Source organism: Mustela nivalis, assembly GCF_964662115.1.
Source record: "Mustela nivalis genome assembly, chromosome: 5".
NCBI lineage: Eukaryota > Metazoa > Chordata > Mammalia > Carnivora > Mustelidae > Mustela > Mustela nivalis.
In genome coordinates this window covers 105,963,426-105,984,769 of record NC_139024.1, presented here as the reverse complement: position 1 = coordinate 105,984,769, position 21,344 = coordinate 105,963,426, and the positions used below count along the sequence as shown (strand labels likewise).

At 33.5% G+C, this 21,344-nt stretch overlaps 1 protein-coding gene across 1 annotated transcript in view; it reads left to right on the top strand.

Moving 5' to 3' along the window:
• The window catches only part of EYS (eyes shut homolog), a gene marked incomplete at its 5' end in the record, with an annotated part of 1,535,590 nt that overhangs the window by 405,605 nt on the left and 1,108,641 nt on the right, over window positions 1-21,344 (top strand).

The following is a 21,344-nucleotide window of genomic DNA, read 5'->3' as shown; positions in this document are numbered from 1 at the left end:
AGTAATCTGTGTGTTCTGAGTTACTGAACTTACCTGTATGTGATCATCTCTAAACAACTGGAGTTAACGTAGTTTAGTGTTTACACAGTTTCAAGACATTAAAAAGCAAAATGGGCTAGGGATGTAATTTGAATGCTGACTGCAACCTGCCTTCTGCTATTCCTGGCATGGTTTAGAATTTAACTGCCTTCTTTATTTCTGATTTTTCTTTCCCCAAAGCAGAGTCAACAGCTTTAGCTACAGATGGGGCTCTGTATGGCAGTTATTAGACCCAGATGCCACACTCTGGAGCATGTTTTGCCAACAGCATCTGGCTTCTTTGCTGTCTGTGTAATTGGCATCCGTGTTGATGCTTTGGCCTGCTTTTCTTATGGACACTACAAACTAGACTTTCAGACAACATGAAGGTTAGTTCCCAGTTGCCCATATGATTTTTTTTCCATCCTCTCAGTTGATAATTTATGTAAATGCATCCTAGATGTCTTAAATTATGAAACACTATATATTAGAACTTTTATGGTTCTTATAAGGAAATATTTAAAATTTTTTATAGATGTAACTGAAAAAAAGTTTGCCATTTAATAAGTAGAAGTAAAAATCTATGTTGATCAACATGTTTTTAGCATATTGAGTGAAAATATAAAATTATGTTGTTTTAGTTGAGATTTTTTTTCTTTTCAAAAATTGTTTCTGTTTTGCCTAGTTTATATATAGGAGTCCAAACTGCTAAAATAAAAGTAAAATAACTACTTATATAAAAGTTAAGATCATAACAGAGTTTTAATCCAGGCAATGGCAATCCAATATCCATCTTTAGCAGATGGAAGATTTTTCCTTTATGAAAACCAGAATTTTGAACAAAATACATGTTGGTATGTAGACCTTTCACCATCTTTTTATATAGTTAAACCATAATTTATTTTATGAATATAACATAGTGACTACTTAGGCAATTTTTAATCTTTTTCAGTATAAACTATTATTTGGGGAAATTAGTTATGGGTTTTTCTTTGCATGTATATATTATTTGTATATTTGGACAATAAATTCCTAGAATTTAAAATGCCAAATCAAAGTGCTTCAACCTTCAAGATTTAGATAGATTTTATCAAATTATTTTTGTGGACAGATGTAGTATTACAACTATTGATGAGACTATATGTACAGGCACTTCTTGTTTGTATCATTTTGTACTAGAATAAAATCTCTCTGAGGCTTTGTAGATGCCCATTTTACATAGGAGAGAACCAAGACTTGGATATTTTCAGTAACTTAAGCAAAATCACAGTGTTACTAAGTGGCAAACCTAAATATCAGACTGAGGTGTGTGTGACTCCAATTTCATGGTTACAGATGACTCTGAACTGGTCTTTGACCTTTAATATGAAATCATACGTATATTGTCACTGTCTACCCCTCAATACCCAAGGGATAACAGCCATCATAGTGGTTCCAGTGAATTTATGAAAGACTAAATAGTTATCCTTCTCTCAAGGGAAAAGTATGAACCTGATATAGTTCCAATTTCATCCAAAAAAAAAAAAAAAAAACCCTCAAGGAGTAAGTATACTTTCTTTGACAGGTGAATACATCCTATGACCAAGTATAACTTTACAAATAGGCTTTAGAGTTCACTGATTAAATAAAATTGCTTTTTGATAACAATGGTACAAAGGATGGATTGGAAAAATCACTGTACTTTTAGTAAGGCTCTTATGTTACATAAGGCATGGTATTATGTTATTTGAAGATAGTGATAAAGTAAAATCATATTCAAAGCCATTTTTTGAATGAATAAATGAACTCTCTTACTTCATTGAAAGCCAGGTTGAAAAGAAGGAGGAAAGACAGTTTTATCTGGCACTGTGTTGTTTTCCAGAATAAATCAAGTTCCTGGTCGTTTCCTAGCTTCAAGTTCCCCCTACACACTTTGTATTAATTTGCTTGCCAATATTGACTGTTCCTTAGCTTCTGTTCTATCATTGCATTCTCTCTTTTATCTCATGGCATTCTTCCTATGTGCATGTCTCTATTCATTTCCCCTTTTTGATAAAACATCAGTTATACTGGATTAAGGCCCACCCTAAAGAGCTCACTTTAATCTGATTACCTTTACAAAGACCCAATTTACAAAGGAGGTAACACTTTAAGGTACTAGGGGTTAGTACTTCAAGATCTTTAGGGGGAGACAATTCAAATCATAATGCCCTAATGTATTCCAGGTACAGATATTAAAACATTTTATATAAATGTAGCAATCCAGAATTCTATAATTTAGCATAGTTATACATAAAATCTCTTGAATTTTATTCACAGAGCTGTGTAAGAACATATTTAAAGATTATTGTTATTATTTAAAACAATAATTAGAAAAAATACTTGCATGAGATTATCTCATTATTTCTATAAAACCCTTATAAAAGTCTAGATGAAAAGTGTTATTGTCTTAGAATGGGTTTGTTTGCTTGTCTATAACATTTGTTGTTTTTTTTTTTTAATGTTGCCTTGTTTTATGCAAAGCCCTAGAAATTTGGAAATTGAAGAAAAGTAAAGAATAAAAACAAAATAATCCAAATACACAGAAATAGTTCATTGGAAATGAATTAAAACTACCAGTCATTGTCTCAGCTGTGATATTACATGTGAGAGCAATGATTATGGCAGGCACAAAATATAAAATCCCGAGTTAAGGGCTTTGCTAATGAAATTATTTTTTATTGAACTGCAGAAAAAAGGGAAAGAATGTAAATATTAATCTTTTTTACTGCAAATTCTGTATTTTCTTTTTTCTAAAAAGGTCATTAATCAGAATTCAAGTTGTGTCCTTAAAAATAATAATAATACAGCATAATCAAGTATACAAGTTCCCTGCATTTTTCTCATTTTTCTAAGTAGCTTGTCTTCTCTTACTGTTTCCTTTTATTCTAGGGAATAGACAGGGCAATCTTTTAAGAGAAACAGCCTCCAGGCACCTGGGTGGCTCAGAGGTTAAGCAACAGACTTCAGCTCAGGTCATGAACTTAGGGTCCTGGGATCAAACCCTATGTTGGGCTCCCCACTCAGTGGGGAGTTTGCTTGTCCCTCTCCCTCTGCTCCTCCCCCAAACTGTGATTTCTCTGTCACTCTGAAATTAATAAATAAATAAAATCTTAAAAAGGGAGAGAAACAACCTCTACATAAGGTACTCAATTGTTTTAAATTTTTAATTTTTTTTTAGATTGATTTATTTATTTGACAGAGAGAGAGCAGGGGGAGGGTCAGAGGGAGAAGAAGAAAGAGATTCCCAAGCAGACTCTCTGCTGAGCATGGACCCTGTCCAGGCTCAATCTTGGGACCCCGAGATCATGACCTGAGCCAAAATCAAGAGTTTGATGCTTAACCGATTGAGCTACCCAAGTGCCCCCTTAAAAAAAAAAAAAAAAAAAAGTATAGTTTACGTATAATAAAATATAAAGATCTTGGGGTGCCTCGGTGTCTCAATCATTAAGTGTCTGCCTTTGGCTCAGGTTATGATCCCAGAGTCCCAGGATTGAGCCCCACATCCGGCTCCCTGCTCATTGGAAAGCCTGCTTCTCCTGCTTGTGTTCCCTCTCTCACTGTCTCTCTGTCAAGTAAATAAACAAATCTTTAAAAAATATATAAAGATCTTATATACACAATTAAGAGTTTTGGCAATTGTATTTACCCATGTAAATACCACCAAAATCAAGATATAGAGCATATCCATTAATTTAGAAAATTTTCTGTGTCTCTTCATAGATCATTTCCACCCTCTTTCCTCCCTCTATTTATTGGACTTTCAAAAGTTGTGCTTTTGTAATAATATCTGAGAAAATTATTCAAAAAAAAAAAACAATACATTTCTTTCCAGCACAAAAAATAAACTTATATCCATATATTGTTTTTTTAACAAAGATTTTTTATAACTGGTTCTAATTTACTTTTACTATAACTGTGGCCAGGTGATGTACTGATATCATTCCTGTTTCATTCATGAGAAAACCAAATTATATAGATCAATTGATTTTCCCAATGAAATATTATTAACAGAAGTGGTATAGAATGTAAGACTTCTTTCTCCAGAACTCAACACTTTCCATTATTTCTGATACTCACCTGCTGTTCTTTTCCCTCTGAGTGATAAAATAGTTGTTCAATGTTATGCTTTTTGTGATACTGAGGAGTCTCAATATAAGTTTAATTTTGAAAATTTATATAATCTACATTTATTATACAAAATTGTTTTATTCTGTATGAATTGGTCAAGCAGATAAATTGACAGATTTTTTGGTATATTGGAAATCTGTGTCGTTAGTTCCCTTTATGCTTGTTTCTTTTCTTTGTAGAGGGTCATTTACTCCCAAATTAGCATAAATGCAGATGTAACTTTGATTAAAAGTAATTCTCACCTCTCCAAAACAGTATTGTTTGTCATTAAAAATATAGAGAAGGAAATTTTTAAGATGATATGCACATTCCCTAAATGCACCTTATAATAGTAAATATGCAGATATTTTACTCTAGGTATGTTTTCATTATCCAGGTTAGGTTAGCTGCAAAAGATTATATCTTCAGAGTGAAGTATCTACTAGTAAATATTTACTAGATGCCTATGACAACATTAAAATATTTAACATATCTTAGGTATGTTTTGTCAAATTAATTAATTTTTCACATATTTTTGGCTAAAAAACTTGCTAATATTTCCAATGCACGCTGGGATTCAGCAGTTTCCAAAATAATAAGACAACTCATAATGTAACAAAGGCTTAAACAAGAGTTAGAAATCCGTTCCATGGTTTTTCTCCAGATCTTTGTCTAGAGCATATTATGTGAGGTTGTCAAAAAACTTTTTTTCCACAAAGTTACCATGTTACTTTATGCTCTCAATTTTTATGCAGAATCAGTTTCAGATATGTTCATTTAAACATTTCTTTTCTCTTGCAAATACTTGAAGATATGCCTCATTATGTTTCCCAATGTCCCATATTAAAAAACTGAAGCATACCTTTTTTTTTACTTCAGTATGAAAAAAAAAACTCTTTTCAGAAGAAAACATGTTTTCTTTTATGAGAACTTAAGATTGGTATAGCCTAAATGTTCTTCATTTTTAGTCTTGAATTTTAAAGTAAACCACAATGCATACCCTATTATAACAATTCTTTGCTAACACTGATCATTTAGAGATCTACCTGTCTCCTTTTTCAGAAGTTTAAAATATTATGTTTGCACTTTAATTTTTCCTAAAAGAGCTTGTGTTTATAGCTTGAAGTCACTTGAAATATTTTGAGAAGTTAAAAGTCTTATGAAATGTGATTTTTTAGTTTTTTTTTTTACATAAAATCTACTAGGATTCTAAACATTTCTCTGTATTCCTTTATAATACCTGGAGGTTAGGACTTATGTGGTATTTTTTTTTTTGAAGATTTTATTTATTTATTTATTTGTCAGAGAGAGAGAGAGAGAGAGCACAAGCAGGCAAACTGGCAGGCAGAGGGGTCCCAAGACTTCTGTGGTATTGTGACATGTCAATAATCCTTGACTTACACTGTAATGAGAACTTAGCTATTATTTTAGCATGTATTATAAACTTAGAAGAAAATAATAAATATAAATGGCTCTCAAAATATTTTTAATTAAAAACAATTAAAGGGAGAAAACATCTGTGTGTACATACACACACACACAAATACTCATATATATATAATTCTAATTTCTAGCACCAAACCTTGTACTAGTATTCTTTCACTGTTTCAAATACACTGAAGGTTTTTGTTTTGGTTTTTTTTTGTTTTTGTTTTGTTATTCCTTCTGTCTCATATACTACAATTTTTTCTCTTTCTCATCCCTTTTCCTGAGGTCCTTAAGAGTTGGATATCAACTTAAAATGGTCTATAAGCCTCTCTTATTCCCAATCTAATATCCCATACTCTTTTCTTACCAGACTTACCATGATTTGCAATTTTAGGTTACTTAAATCCATTTCTTTATTTTATGTCCCTTTCCCTTGCTAGAATTAGGCAAATGTGTTTTATTTCATTAGAATGCTATTGTACACCAAGTATCCTGCATGCTTCAAGAAACTAATGAAGGCTTGTGAATAAATAAATTAATGACTGTTCATTCAGTTAATGTATAATAAATAAATGTGCATATACCTAGCCCTTTTTTAAAAAAAAAATTCTGGTTTGAAATGTATTTTTTTTAAGTAACTACTAAATATTCTTGTCCTGATTGCCACATATTTGCTTATGGTTTAGAATGCTATTGGACCTTTGTCTTATTATTTTCAGTCAGTGCATCCATCCTCTAGTACCAAGTTTTAGAGAGACATGTATTGATATTCATTTCATTTAAATTATGTACTTGATTCAAGTTATTTTCTTTAAAGAAACAGATCTCTTGAAAAGGAGAATTTTGGGGACGCCTGGGTGGCTCAGTGGGTTAAAGCCTCTGCCTTCAGCTTGTCAAGATCTCAGGGTCCTGGTATCAAGCCCCACATCTGGCTCTCTGCTCAGCAGGGAGCCTGCTTCCTCCTCTGTCTCTGCCTGCCTCTCTGCCTACTTGTGATCTTTGTCTGTCAAAATAAATAAATTTAAAAAAAAAAGAAAAGAAAAGGAGAATTTTTCCTTACTAGCTCTGCTTAATTATTGAAACCACTTCATCCGTGTTTCTGACTGTTCTCAGAATCCCACATTCTTTTCATTAATTTGCATCTTATGTTTGGGCTTCACACTTTCTTATTTTAATGTATCCTTAGTGGATTGATTATTTCTTCTCTGTTCAAATGCAGTTTCAGGTTTTGTCTTCTCAATGATCAGGTATTGATCTGGTTCAAATTCTAGCCCTGCCATTATTTTCTGAATACTTTTTTATATAGGCTTTATTATTTTTATTAGAGCAGTTTTAGGGTTACAGAAAAATTGTACATAAAATACAGTGCTTCCATATAACTTCTTGCCCCTTCACATACACAGTTTCTCCTATTATTAAAAATTTGCATTAATATGGTATCTCCTATTATTAACTCTTAGATTAGTTTGCTACATTTATTATAACTGGTTAACTGATATTAATACATTATTGCTAGCCACAGTTCATGGTTTACATTAGGCTTCATTTTTTGTGTTGTATAGTTATAAAGGTTTTGATAAATGCATTTACCATTATAGTTTCACACAGAATAGTTTTACTGCCATAAAAAAAAAAATCTCTGTATTCTACCTATTCATCCTCCCCTTCCTTGATCCTCCAGCAATACTTATCTTTTTATTGTTTTTATGGTTTTGCCCTTTCAAGAATGTCATATAGATAGAATGATAGTGTGTAGTTTTTTGAGACTTTTTTTTTACTTAGTAATATGCATTTCAATTTCTTCTATGTCACTTAGCAGTATGCTTTTAAATTTCCTCTACGTTTTTTTTTATAGCTTGATAGCTCACTTCTTTTTATAGCTGAATAATATTCCATTATATAGATATACTATAGGTGTTTTGTTTGGTTTTTGTCTATTTACCTATTGAAGGATGACTTCATTGATTCCAATTTTTGGTAATTACTAATAGGCTACTATAAACGTGGGTGCACGCTTTATGTGCATACAAAGATTTCCAACTTATTTAGGTAAATATCTAAGTCTAGGAGTCTGCTGAGTTTTGTGGTAAGCTTATTTATGTTTGCTTACCTTTGTTAGAAACTGCCTGAAATCTTCCAAAGTAGTTGTACCAATTTGCATTCTCACCAGCAAGGAATGAGAGTTCCTGTTGTCTCTAGTCCCTACCAGCATTAGATACTATCCATGTTTTGGATTTTAGTCATTCAATTAGGTAGGCTGTGACTTCTCATTGTTGTCTTATTTGGAATTCCCAGCAATATGTGGTGTTGGGCATCATTTCCTGGGTGTATTTCTCATTTTATATCCCCTTTGATGAAGTATCTGTTAACATATTTTCTCAATTTTTAAACTGAATTGTTTGTTAAGTTCTAAGAGTTCTTAGTATATTTTAGAAGCAGGTCCTTTTTCAGATATGTATTTTATAATGATTTTCTCTTAGTATGTTCTTTATCTTTTTATACTCTTAACAGTGTCTTTTTCAGAGTAGATATTTTAGTTTTAATGAAGTCGTAGGGGCCAAGTGCGGGCTGCTTCAAGATGGGCCACTTTGGTGTGAGCATTATTCTGAGCTGAAGGCAATTGAGACCCTAGGGGCTCAAGAGAAACTTTTGTCCCTTCCTTAAATACAAGGGAAGAATTTTAATTGGGGATCTTTCCTAGAATAAGAGTTATTAGCAGAGATAAATTTTATCTGAGTGACTCATCTGTATGGTAGGGCAAGCATCTAATTACCAAACACCTACTCTTCCTGTTGCCCTGTGAAGTGCATTCCTTTCCTCTGAAGTTCCAAATCCCTACGTTCTTGTCTTTAGCTCAGAATGACATGTATACCTCACTCTGCCTGTCTTTGGAATTTCCATGTCTGTGTGGATTCCCTAATGGTATACTATTAAGTTTACTTTTCTCTTGTTAACCTGTTTTATATCAATTTGACTCTTAGTTTAGCTAGAAGGACCCTTGAAGTGGAGAGAAATTCTTGCTCCCTGGCAGCATCCAACTTATCATTTTTTCTTTTATAAATTATGTTTGTGGTGTTGTGTCTAAAAAGTCATCACCAAACCCAAGATTATGATTTTCTCCTATGTTATCTAATAGAAGTTATATGGTTTTGCATTTTCTATTTAAGTCTGTGATACATTTTGAACCTTGCCATTTTTAACCCAGTGTTCTTCAGCAACTTGGAGTCTTCATAAGAATGGTGCTTATTTTTCAGTCTTGTTGATAGAACATGCATACAGTCCAGAGTTTTGCACATAGGAGGAATTCACAAATATTAATTTCCTCTGTTCCATTTTCTCGTCTCAAATTTTACTTCCCAGCATTTCCAAAATCTCTATATTTCTTAGAACTTTTCAGCCAGATTTAGGGAAGTAAATAAATAAATAAATAATTTGCCTAGATTATTGTTACATATGTTAGAATTAAAGTTCAATCTCACTTGCTATTACTAGTATATTAACACATCAAAATGTCACATTTTATCAAGATTTGTTCTGGCAGACATTGAAAATGAGTGTATTTTCTTAACGATACCAAAGAAATAATGTCAATGATTTTATATATCTTGAGATATTTATCAAAAAGCAAATTCAGAAGAACGCAAGTAGATATGAGAAAAAGTTGTTATATAGCATACATAATAACATTTAAAATTTTAAAAATTCCACAAAACTAAAGAAAACTGTTTTTTAAAACTATATACATTGATAAAATTATAAAGAAGTATCTGGAAATGATAAACCAAATTTAAGGCAGTTGTTCTTTTTGAAGGAATAATGGAAAAAACATGATTGGGCTTTGATTCCTAAAGAGCTTCAGATGACTTAGGAATGACTTTCTTTTTAATAATAGTGGGCTATAACTGGCTCAATAAATTATTTAAAGTCAGAAAAAATGAGACTTATTTAATCAAAATTACACTTTATAGCACCTGAACTATAGAACAGGATAACTAAATAAAGCTTAGGATTGTATATTTGTGTTCATATTTCAGACATTGCCATGTCAACAAAGGGACCAGCTGTAAATAACTCAATTATGGATCTGTAAATATTTTTGTCTATAGAGTGCATTGATTTCAGACTTAAAGTCCTACTTTCATTCCCTCAGGCAAAGTAACTGCCTTTTTTTTTTTCTTTCCCTAAGATTTCATATTTATTTATTTGAGAGAGAGAGAAAGCACAGCAGAGAAGAGGGAGAAGCATACTCCTGGCTGACCAGGGAGCCTGACACCAGCCTTGATCCTAGGACCCTGAGATCAGGACCTGAGCTGAAGGCAGAGGCTTAATGTAGACTCCCAGATGCCCCCAAAACAACCCCTTTTTGTATTTCAATCAGTGATCTTTAAAAAACTGAAGATTTTGAACTAGTTGCTAAAAGTTTTTGCTATACCAGTTGAACTATCAAAATAGTTTTAATGAGTTTTCCTTATTGATTAAGCACATGCAAAAAAATGCAACATATTAAAGTGTTTGTAAATAATATTTTTATTTCCCAGAAATATATAATTCTTAGACACATATTAGAGTGTAAGGGCCTATTTAGCCAGAGCAGCACCATGTTGGTTGAACGGCCATTTTGTTGTTTATGCAGTAAAACTTAAATTGACCCTGCACCCCCCCAGGGGAACTGACTAAAAAACAAGTCCGGGAAACCAGTCCTAGGTAACAAAGCCCAAATACAAGGGTGGATCAGGTCAGGTGGAGATAACAGCCCAAATTCAGGGATGAGTGGGGTCAGGTGGAGACATCCAATCAGTAGAGCATTCGTACTGTCTCCCTAGCTACCAAGGATTGTGGGCCCTGCCTTTTGGGTGCCAATTCTGACCAAGGTGATGGGCTGGTTCAAATGTCTACTATAGGGTAAATTGTAGTTCAATTGGCCACCCGTGTGTGATCTAGCATGACTGTACAGCTTTCTCTGTGTGTTACAATCTTATTGGCCTCCTGTGTGGCCAGGCCCAACCACATGATCTTTGCTCTATAAAAGTTAGTCTGGGAGGCAGGGAGCGGTCGCCTCTTTGCAAGAGACAGTCCCTGGCCGGTCAGTTTGATTTTAGATGCTTGGCATGAAATAAAGCTTTCCTTGACCTTTGCTTTGTATCAGTCTCGCTCCTTTGACCATGGACCCATTATTTGGGGACCCAACAAGAGGGTTTCAACTGAAAATATCAGAAAATATGATTCAGACTGGCTTAACTGATAACAAAATTACCAGCTCATTTAATTGAAAGTCCAGAGATAAAGTGAGCCACGGGAGGAGGAAATAACCCCGTTCCTCAGACTCTCATTTGGCTGCCCCATATTATGTATACTGAATGTATTGTTAGGGAGGAAGAACTTACTCTGCTGTTCAAGGTCCTACCTAGACTAAGAATCAAACTGAGATGAGACAGAGTCACTGGAGAAAAACAAATTAATTTCCTCCATATGGGGATTCCACACAGACATGGAAATTCCAAGATAGTCAGGCAACAGGAGGTTTATATGAGCTAAGGAGAGGGATAGGGTCTGGAGACACAAAATGCAGAAGGATCATTAGCAGGAAGGTAGGAGATGTTTGTAAAACAAAGGTTCCCCTATTATGCAGGTCAGTTTCTTAGGTAAAGAGGAATTTCTGTTAAGTTCTGTTAATTCCCTCAGGCAGACAGTTGAGAGGGCAGTAAGAGCTTTTCCTGAATCTGCTGGGTTTTGATTGCTTTTAATACAAAATAATGTTCATGCCAAAGTGGCCCATCTTTGGGCAGCCTACCCTAGCCCCTACAGTGTCAGTAAAATACTCCTTCATAGTGGCAAAATTATATTAGCCTTCCTACTTTCACATAAATACCTAATGGCATCAAATGAAAGAGAGAGAGCATCATTTCTGGAGGCTTCCTCATTAGAGGTGTTGCAGGGGACATACTTCTCACAAGACATCAGTAAATGCCCATCTTATGCATTGTGTCAAATGTCCAGGCTAAATCAATGCTACTTAGTTTAGTCCTAATTCCTAAACAAGATACTTCAGGAGTTGAGTAAACTTAGCTGCACACTGGAACCACTTTAAAAAATACTAAGATCTGCATCCTATCCTGAGAAACTTAGATTTAATTGGATTCAGATGCAATCTGAGCTTTAGGATTTTGAAAAACTAGTGTATGATTCTAATGTGTAGTCAAAGTTGAAATTCACTGTCTTAGAGCAGTCACACCCTTGACATAGAGTTTCAGTATAGGATCAACTTCCCATTTAATATGTAAAATACAGAGGAGGGAGTAGATACCTGAAAAAAAAAAATCAGCTATCTGAAGGAATAGGCAAGGGAGAACAGGTATCGTATAGGTAACTGATAATGTCCACACCACTTTTTCAGTTCTATATTACACTATCTATAATCTGATATTAAAAATAAAAAGACTTTGGCATGTGAAAGCCAGGTTATATATTTAGAGTTTAGGAGGATACAGATGAACATAAATTACATTAAATCCTACTCTAAAATGTATAGATTTATGTATAAAAATAGGAAAACAAGTGAACATTCAAAAATTCCAATATATTTGTGTTCTCTCTCAATCAAAGCTTTATAGATATAATAAAAGTGTAAAAACAATAAACAGTAAATTCAGGTGTTAGTTGATCTATTTATTCAATTAAAATGAACATAATGCCTGATATTGGAACAGCTATTATCCTTCAAACCATTAAAATATTGTCTGGTTTTAATAGCAGATATGGCAAACAAACACTTTTTAATAGAGACATTGAAGGCTTTTATCGAAGTGAAAATGTGTGGAAAAAGGATAAACATTTCATCCATTGCTAAAAATAGCATATTTAGTCAGGTGTTAAATAAATTACTAGGAAATGAGAGGCAGACAGGTAAGATTTGATGGAGAGAGAACAGGAAAACTCTTAAAACAGAATGGGACCTTAATCTGGATGGTCATTTAGACAACAGCATAAATGCCATGAATAACTGGTGAATGGATCAGCAAGAGTCAGCTGGTGGAGCCCCATACTCAGAATTTTACATATTTCATGATTGCACCTTCTAGTGGCACTGGGATTAATATATTACCCAATATTCTGAAGTGTAACACTGGATGTAATACAGATATAAATAAAGTAGTCTTTATATAATTAGAATTATTGAATTTCAAACATTCACTTTAGAAAATCTGGATAAAATATTAAACCCAATAATATACTCTCAAATTAGAAAATATTTTCATGTTTGGAGCAAAATAAGTTGAAGTATATTGATTGATAGTTTATACACGTCTGCACTCAAAGCAAAACACTAAAAGATCATTTGTTTTTATTTATGCACAATCAAGCTCTGGAAAGCAATATGCTCTTTCAGCAACTTGATATGTTCAATTTCCCAGGCTTCAGTACCACATATGTCAAAGTTTGGGCTATTATTTCCACCATACAACATTTCTACTGTGAGTAGTCAACTTGACTTGGCATTTACTCACTGCTAAAGGCATCCCAAAAGGAAATGAAATCATTAGTGTCACTCTACAAAATATTTACAGAAGGGAACCTCTGCATCACCTTATAAGAAATCGGATATCTTGTTGTTGAGCATATGTGAAGAAATAATAAACTTTCTTCAATAAATACCTCCAATTCTTCATATAACCAAAGTTTATTTCTATGGTATCACTAATGACATGGTAGTCTGAAAATTCTTACTAAGATGTCAAATTCATTATAACTGTCTAAGTTAACTTTTCTTATATCAACAAAGAAGGAAGATAGTATTAGTCTTTGCAACAAGCGGGTAACATCATTCATTTCCTAGAAATATTATGGATTTAAACAAAATACAGCATGAGTATCAGAGTGGAAAATGAGCAGATAAACAAAATTATAGAACTGTGTCCTAAAAATCTCTTCAGCATAATGGTGGAGAATCTAGAGAAGTGCAAATCTTGTCTTCTATTTTAGAAATGTGAGGACTAGAGGCAAGAATTCAGAAGTTGCTGTTCTGAGGAGCTTCAGGACTCATAGAAAGCCTATTCTAGCAGAAACCCAACAGGGAAAGGGGACTTCTCTCTGGTGCAACAGCACGCTTCTTGCCAAGGAGAAAGAAAGCAAAAGCAAGGAAAATGGACACATCCACATCATCACTTTGGTAATGATGCCAAGCTAAGCAGAGGGTTAGACTGATGCATGATGACTCCTGGTGCTGTCACCCAATAACAGAGCTGTCCTGCAAATATAAAGGGAAATATGTATTAATCAGATTTCCAAAAAATGTTGTTAAAAGGACTGAGGAGCCACCAGAACCACAGGGCGGGGATCCAAAAAGAATGCATTCACCTTCTTTATGGGCGAGTACCACACACAGATCTCTATATGTGGAAGGCAAAATAGAACAAATAAAAGAAAAAACGAAAACTGTGGGCTGCTAACCCAAGCTATGGAATGAAAGTAGGCTTCAAAATTAGAAAGAAAATCAAGCCACTAAAAAAAGAAGTTGTTCTAGTCTAAGAATATTACATGATCTAAGTGAAAAAGTTATTGGTACAGAATTACATTAACAAAAAAAAAAAAAAAAAAAAAAACACTCTCCATCTCTCACCCAACACATTGCTCAGTATATTTAATAATAATAGCCTTAAAGTGTCCACTATATCTCAGGTACTTCTCTAAATATTTCATGGATAGTAGCTAACATTGTCCCTAATATAGTCCCTACCTGAGAATGATATTTTATCGTACCCATTTTTAGAGAATGGAGGCTCTGAGATAGAACATATGCAAGTTTACATAGCTACTATAAGACATTTGACTCCAAAACACCTGACCCTCTGATACATATTTTAACTCCATATGCCTTATTGCCTCTTGTAAACTTCTAAAATTTTTTCTGTAATTATAGAAGTATATATATACAAATATGGCACAATTGGAATTAAATTTATAAGTTATAGGCTTTTTAATATTTTTTATATGTTGTACTTTCTGTGGTATATGATAACATTTTAAAATGATGTCTAACTCATTACATACAAAAGCATATCATTTATTTTAATTATACCAGATAGTATAACCAGTGCCCTCTTAATGTCATTTGTATTATTTTTTATTTTTAGCCATTATAAACAACAAAACAGAAAAGAACATGAAACATGTCCCCGTGCCAATGCATATGTATATTTCTAGAAGTAGAATAAAAGCATTTGGCACTCACTCATAATGAATTCATCACAGATTTAATTCCCCAGGAATCAACTCTGAGATGGAAATTTGCATGCTAGAAGTTTATTGTAGGGTACCCTTGATATAAGTGCAGTGCTTTTATATGCCATTTTTATTAGAATAAAATTTTTTAAAAAGAAAATATATGTGAGTCTAAAAAAAATTCATAATCAGAAAGAAGCAGAAGGTGAATTGCGATGTAAAGACAGTGGAGACTCTTCAGTCCTACTGGGAACTCTAGAGCAGGGATGACCCAGTAGAGTTGTCCCACATTGAGGCATGGGGGCTTAGGCTTTATATTCCTGCATCTACCAGTCTTTGGGTATGAGCAGTCCTGAAAAAGAGAGTGACTTTGAGTAAAGTGTCTTTCCAGCTTTTATAGCCCTCAGCCACCAATGTTCTCAGAAAAGGGAAAATGAGGAGTTCGGTACTAGGTTGAATAACAACCACTAGCATGTATAGTTAATAATATAGTATTGTACACTTTAAAATATGTTAAGAGGATAGATCTCATGGTAAATGTTCTTACACAAAATACACACACACACAAAAGAATACAAGAACGGTTTGGAAGAGATATGTATGTTTATTACCTTGATAATGATGATGGTATCACAGTTGTGTGCATATGTCCAAACTCATCAAGATATACTCACTAAAGGTGTGGCATTTTTGTGAGTAGCAACTATACCACTATACCTGTCTATAAAGGTAAATGAATAAATGAAAAAAGAAGGAAAGAAGGGAGGGAGGGGAGGAAGAGGGAAAGAAGGAGAGCAGGAAGGAAGAGAGGAAGGGAAAATTTACCTGAATATGCTCGGATATATTTGCTTCTTATAAGTTCTATAAAATGCTACTTAGGATTGTAATTAGCTTCTTTTCTGGGGATAAATTATAAAAGGATGAGTAGTAAGTTCTAACACCTAACTCTGCAGCTGGTCCACAGTCCGTAACTAATATACTTCATTTCTCTCCTCCCTATTCACTTTATATTCTCTTTACCATCCACTGGAAGAGTTTTGGTCTTGCGCTAACCCTAGAGGTCTATGTAATAATTCATCTCCTGGGGTTTGCCATCACTAGTACCACTAATAAACCAAATACTACAGGACTTGTTGAGTTTCATAGTGCAAAAGGCATATCTGCTTGTACTTTGGCCTGAACCTGTTACCAAGTCTTCTGCTCTGGGATTCATTAAAAGTGGCCAGGCATTTATATCCCTAGGTCAGTGGGTTAGAGCAATATTTCTGCCATTATAACACAAGAATCCTTCCAAGTGTTGCACTTCCCTTTTAGTGATGTATGGTATAAGATGCACTAATTTGTCTTTAGTTCGTGAAGTATAACATGAAATGATTTGTCCTTAATTTGGAAGAGCTATCCCAGCATGCTCTACAACATTGGATCTCTAAAACCTTCGTTTGGAACAGGACCTTAAGTCTTCATAAAGTTTATCTGTCACCACCTGGAACATGTATATCTTCACAAGCTTTTCATCCTATTTGCCATTTATTGCTTATCCAGTTTGAGTAACATAATAATAAATAATGTCATAAATATTATGGATTAGTGTGACAGTTCTGCAGAATGTCCAGACAGTCCAGTTATGTTCAAATGATATTATGATACAGTGGGAGAGATAATGTAATCTTATGATATTACATGTATATTATATTCTGTTCCAAATGAATGTACTCTATTTCTGACCCTCCTGTCTAATAGGAAAAGAAACGAAAAGCATTCTGCATACTTGGCCACATACTGTGTATCTGAGGCAGTGGTATTCTGCTTGATCAAATAAGGTTTCTAGAACAATGGCAGCAGTTGAACTACTGCTTGGTGAAGCTTGAGTTGTCCATTGTCATTGTCATCTTCAAAGTGATGACAAATTATAATTTGTCCCCATATGTCCAAACTTTTATAATGTATCCCCATTTTCAAAGGAAAATGGGCCCATAATAATTTTATATCTCTATTTTTGTAAGGACCAGTCTGGTGAATGGAGTGGAGAAATGATAGGGAACCTAACTTTTTCCTCAAAGGTGGCACATTTCTGCTTTTCCTCTAGGGTGCTAGGTTATTTTTAATTTATGTTCCTGGCTGGGGAGTGGGAGTTTAGGGAAGAGAGAGGTTTAGTGGCTCCAATTAACATTCTTTTTTAAAAAAAAATTATTTATTTATTTGACAGAGAATGAGAGAGAGAGAGACAGTGAGAGAGGGAATACAAGGCGGGGAGAGGGAGAAACAACCTTCCCGCCAAACAGGGAGCCAGATGCAAGGTTGGATCCCAGTACCCTGGGATCATGACCTGAGCCAAAGGCAGCCTCTCAAAGACTGAGCCACCCAGGTGCTCCCCAATTAATATTCTTTATAATTCTAATCCCCAAGCCCCCCCCCAAAAAATGGAGTGAAAGTTCTACCAATGAAAAATTACATCTGTTTCAAGTATATCTTTATGGCCTGGGTAATGTCAGTTGGAACTAGTGGACCCATTGTGGGCTACGCCTGGGTCAGGTACATTTATTCCCTTGCCTCCATATGCCTCCATTCTCATACTAGGACAATGAAACTTATGAAACTTAGATTTCAGTGTTACATTGAAAGTCCAACATCCTTGAAATGTTTGTCATTCTTCCTCCTAAATGTAGTTACAAAAGTAATATGACTATAGATCCTTTTGCTGGAATCATTGCTATATCCTGTGGTGTTACAGTGTGTTTTCTCCTGGGCACCTGGCCTCTCTTTCAACTAATGGGTTTGAGGTCTGAAATCTGGGCAAAGGATCATCATATTTAGCTAGGGAGGCTGCCCTCATCCTCCTCATTATCCAGTCTTGATTTATTTTGATTATGTAAATTGAAGAATATCCTTGTCTACTAATCTATCCTGCATCTAGAGGCAATGTGTTTTATGACATATAACTATGGCTCTCTGAGGATCAGAACCCCACTTTCCACCTCTCTAAAGTTAGTGATCATTATAATTTTACCCTATTTGCTCTAAAGATTATGTGCCATTACCTAGTCCTTTGAAATTCCCCCAATCCTGTTAACTCCACAAGAAGCCAATTTTGGTAACAGTATCTCCTATAATCAGTCTTTGTGTGTGAAGGACAACTAAGATTCTCAATGAAGTTCATGCTCCTCTGAAAAGCATATATATTACCACTTTGATAAAAAGAGTCGTCTCCACATCCTTTTACAGAACAAGACCAGTCTTGTGCCCTTACATAAAATACATAGTTTAGCATGCTTATTTTGCTGAGCTTTTGATTTTTTTCCCCACTCTTTACTATAATAATTCTGGTATTTCTTCCTTAGTTATTATGGAGCATCAATTTATACAAGCTTCCAAGGATTGACTGACCAAATGCCACTTCTTTAAAGTAGGATCATACATACAGATAACTTCCACATAGCTCATATAAGACAGGGGACCTGAAGTGACATTTTTTATAAGAGATTTCTCCACTTCTCCTTCTAATTTATTCCTACAATCTCATACCTCCTTTAAGAAGAAACAAAAGGCAGTGTGAATATTATCTAAAGTATTTTAAAGGAGATATTTTAAATTTTTTTTTTTTTTTTTAGATTTTATTTATTTGACAAAGAAAGAAATCACAAGTAGGTAGAGAGGCAGGCAGAGAGAGAGAAGGGAGGAAGCAGGCTCCCTGCCGAGCAGAGAGCCCGACGTGGGGCTCAATCCCAGGACCCTGGGATCATGACCTGAGCCAAAGGCAGAGGCTTTAACCCACTGAGCCACCCAGGTGCCCCGGAGATATTTTAAATTTTAATGGAAAATGGGCGCATAATAATTTTTATATCTGTAAATACTTATTAGCTTTCCTCTTAAGTATTTTTTGGATTGGCTAACCAAAATTGTGCTACAGTCCATAATTAATTATGTTATAAGCATACAACCTTAGAACTAAGAATGCATGATTAGTAATTAGGCTATAAATTGCTGATACATATATACATCAAATACAAACATACATTTTATAACAGATACAGCTTTTATTATTTTGCTAGTCCCAACAACAAACTAAAGATTTATTTCATTTCTTATTTGCTTATAATACATTTTCAAAATGTATGAAAGTACTTAGGCTTTTGCTTGCTCAGTTGATTTTCTTTTGAAACTTAAAGTCTGACATTTATTAAATTTGGAGTTTAAAATGTTTCTCCCTGTAAAACTTCTGACATAATGCACATTTATGAATTATTTTTCAAAATGTTCATAAATTTAAGTTCCATATCTCAGTACTTTCATTTCTTTAAATAACACTCTGCTTCTTATTTTGTATTCTAAATGTCTGTCTCCTAGTCAAACTGTACTTGAAAGAAAAAGAATATATGTAGAAATTTTATGATTTTATATGTTCTCCAACTGTATTTAAAATGTTATAGAGGTGCCTGGATGGCTCAGTGAGTTAAACCTCTGCCTTGGGCTCGGATCATGATCTCGGGGTCCTGGGATCGAGCCCAACATTGGGCTCCCTGCTTGGTGGGGAGCCTGCTTCCCCCTCTGTCTCTGACTGCCTTTCTGCCTACTTGTGATCTGTCTTTCAAATAAATAAATAAAATCTTTTAAAAAATAAAATAAAACAAGATAAAATGTTATATATATGATATATATTTGTTTGTTACATTATATTTTTATATTTATTTTTATGTATTTTTAAATATGCTATATATATTTTTTAAATGCAGATTGAATAGTGTTTGAACACAGTGTATATGCTTTATATTATACATTCTCATTCACATGCATATGTATATTTAGATAAAAATTTAAAGAGTAAAAAGGTACAACTATGAATTTATCTGAATATTTAGAAAATTATACTTAAAAGCAAACTTACATTGATTCGTCCAAAGGATCCATTTTGGGGAAAACCAAGAGCCAGAAGTAATAGGAAAACATCATCAATTTATTTTGTTTATACACACATGCTGTCAAAACACAAAAATAAAATACAAAATATAAGAATTTAAAGATATCAAATTTATACATTTTAAATATAAACTGAGGTTATGATTAAAGGCGAATCATGCAATTATTCATGTTATTCATGCTTGTAGTATTAGCCATATTCCTTATCAATAGGTAAACCCAGAGAATGGTAGCGTCAACTATCTTGTATCCAGCCTTTTTATGCAACTATTTTATTCTACCTTATTTAGATTGTTATGAAAAAAGTCACTTTCTTTTTTTTAAAATTCACTTTCAAGATTATTTTCTTATGTTTGTTCTAGCTTAAAAAAAAAAAAAAACCTGCTAAAATCTGACCATCTGTCTCAGTGATCAAATGTCCCATTCTTACATTTCTGTATTATGATTATTATGGCAAAAATGTGCATCTGCTTTTACTGTCCAACATTGAGTTGGCTTTAAGTGTATGAATTTTGGCTTTTTTCGCAAATACAACATGCATTTCACCAGATCTTCTTCAGGCTTTAAAGGTGAATGTACTAGAGGTTTGACCCAAGCATTTTGTATTTCAACTTCTTGCTATGAAATGAGGAATCCCTTGAATCTTGAAAAACCCTAGAATTATTTTTGGAAATTCAGATCAACAACTTGCATTCAACAACTCTGAAAAAGTTTATTGATCAACTGTTTTTCACACAGCATAGAGATTAAATCATGTCGAATACTTGAATGCATAGATAATTTAAACAGAATTTTCCAAGGAAATATCCAAATAGTTCATTTACATCAAAATGTACATTGCTTAAAAAAATATAGAAAATAGTTCCTTCAGTATAGATAAATGATATATAAGTTATCTATAGATAGATGAATAGTGTGTGTCCCAAATCATGAAGTGTATATCTTTATATATGTTTGTATAGTATATATACATATATATATGTATAAATGAGGCTTGATAAACTAAATAGAAAGATTATTTTTTATTAATATTAAAATGGAATTCCTTGAATTCATGCAGAGCACATATTCAATCTCTTCACCCTTAAAAAACACATAAAAGAAAGAATTGTTTTTACCAATCAAGTGTTTGTAGGTATTTTGACTAGTATAATTTTTTTCCTACCTATTCTTTGCCATATAGGGGATGTTTTATAAAATATAGGTTCATTATAAAATATTGAAGAGTATATCACACAATATAGAGGAGCTGTTCTATATTTTTAATGAATTAGCTTTATATTTTTGTATAAAAAGACCAATGTTAAATTTATTTGACACTAATTTATTGCAGATAATAGTTGTTAGAATGGTTCTTGAATTTTTATCACAAGGCTTGATTTTTCTAGAGTTCACTATTTGAATTTCTTACCACATATAGGACAGCGTCTTAAATCATGCAGTTAAGTGAGTATATATTAAGCATCAGTACCCTCCCCTCTTCTCCCATCTTCATTATTGTCATTTCCAATACTGAAGCTAAAATCCACCAAAAACTCCCCATTACTTATTCTTTCTCATCAACTTATACTAATTATTGTCCAAATCTTCTCCAGTCTATATCAGAAATGTAATTCAAATATGGTATACTTAATTAA